Source organism: Sinocyclocheilus rhinocerous, unplaced genomic scaffold (genome assembly GCF_001515625.1).
Source record: "Sinocyclocheilus rhinocerous isolate Xijiao unplaced genomic scaffold, SAMN03320098_v1.1 scaffold4350, whole genome shotgun sequence".
Classification (NCBI taxonomy): Eukaryota; Metazoa; Chordata; class Actinopteri; order Cypriniformes; family Cyprinidae; genus Sinocyclocheilus; species Sinocyclocheilus rhinocerous.
Window position 1 is genome coordinate 27464 of NW_015658766.1, and position 1847 is coordinate 29310.

Here is a 1847-nt window from a genome sequence, read left to right on the forward strand (position 1 = left end):
CGGAGCTGGTGGAGGCTGTCGAGCTGGCGGATGCGGCCCAACACCGGGATGCTGGGGAGCGAGCGCCGCCGTTTCCCCGGAGGGTGGTCCAGGAGCGGCGCGCGCCGGAGGGCACCCCGCGACCAGTAGGCAGGCCGGCGGCTCCCTCTCCGCGGGATGAGCCCATGCCAACGGAAGTCCCCGCACGGACCTGGCTGGCCGGCTGCATTGTGCACCACGACCTGCCGGTTGGAGCTCCAGAGGTGGAAGTGAAAGTGAATGGAAAGCCGTTCCGGGCCATCCTGGACTCGGGCAGTGCGGTCACTCTGGTCCAGTCGCATGTTCTCGCCCCCCGAACGGAGGGTAAAGCCTTCCTCCCCATAACCTGTGTCCACGGGGATACACGACAAGTTCCCGCTCGCAGGGTGACCATTTCGGCCGCTCCCGGCGCCTGGCCGGTGGAAGTCGGGGTCATGAAGGATCTTCCCGTCCCCGTGCTGATCGGGAGAGACTGGCCAGGGTTTGACCGCCTGCTGGCCACGGCTATGCAGCCTGCCAGCCCAGGAGGGGGCCGCCGAAGAAGGAGGCCCATGACAGGACCTCGTCAGCGGCCCGTGCTTCTGGCCTCGTATAGCGGGAGAGAAGGTGAGTCCCCCTCCCAAAATCCTAATCTCTTCTATGATGTGTTCCAACAGGTGATGGGAGGGGGCTCATTTGGGAAGGAACAACGGGAGGACGACAGGCTGAAGCATGGATGGACCCAGGTCCGGGTCATCGAAGGCAAGGAGGTTCAGCCTGGTCCCCACCTTCTCCCGCATTTCGTCGTGCAAAATGGCCTGCTGTACTGTGTCGCGCAGCGAAGGGGGGAGGAAAAATGTTTGTTGGTGGTGCCACGCACCAAAACGGAGACCGTACTGGAGCTGCCTCACTCCCATCCCTTGGCAGGGCATCTCGGAGCTGGGAACACCATCCAACGGATCCGCGACCGCTTTCACTGGCCGGGCTTGGAGGCCGAAGTGAAGCGGTTCTGCCAAGCCTGCCCGACCTGCCAAGTGACGTCACCCAGGACGCCTCCCCCCAGTCCGCTGATACCGCTGCCCATCATCGAGGTGCCCTTCGAGCGCATCGGGATGGACCTTGTGGGGCCGTTGCCTAAGTCTGCCCGGGGACATGAACACATCCTGGTGATCGTCGATTATGCCACCCGGTACCCTGAGGCAGTGCCCCTCCGAAAAGCCACCGCCAAGGCCATTGCCCAGGAACTCTTCCTGCTCTCCAGCCCAGTCGGCATCCCAGCGGAGATCCTGACCGATCAAGGTACCCCCTTCATGTCCCGGCTAATGGCTGACCTCTGCCGGCTGCTGCGGGTGAAGCAGTTGAGGACCACGGTCTACCATCCCCAGACCGACGGACTGGTCGAACGCTTCAATCAAACGCTAGAGCAGATGTTGAGACGGGTGGTTGCGGAGGATAAACGCGACTGGGACCTGATGCTCCCCTATGTCCTTTACGGGATCCGCGAAGTCCCGCAGGCCTCAACTGGCTTGACCCCCTTCGAGCTCCTCTTTGGCCGGTAACCCCGCGGCCTCGTGGATGTGGCGAAGGAAGCCTGGGAGCAGCAGCCGGCAGCCCATCGCTCTGTCATCGAGCATGTAAAACAGATGAGGGAAAGGATCGACCGGGTCATGCCATTAGTCCGGGAACACCTGACAAAGGCGCAGCAGGCCCAACAGCGCCACTATAACCGGGCAGCCCAGCCACGGGAGTTCCAGCCCGGAGACCGAGTCATGGTCCTAGTCCCCAACGAGGCCGGTGACGTACCAGGTGCGTCAGCCAGGAAGGAGGAGAGCCGAGCAGCTCTACCACAT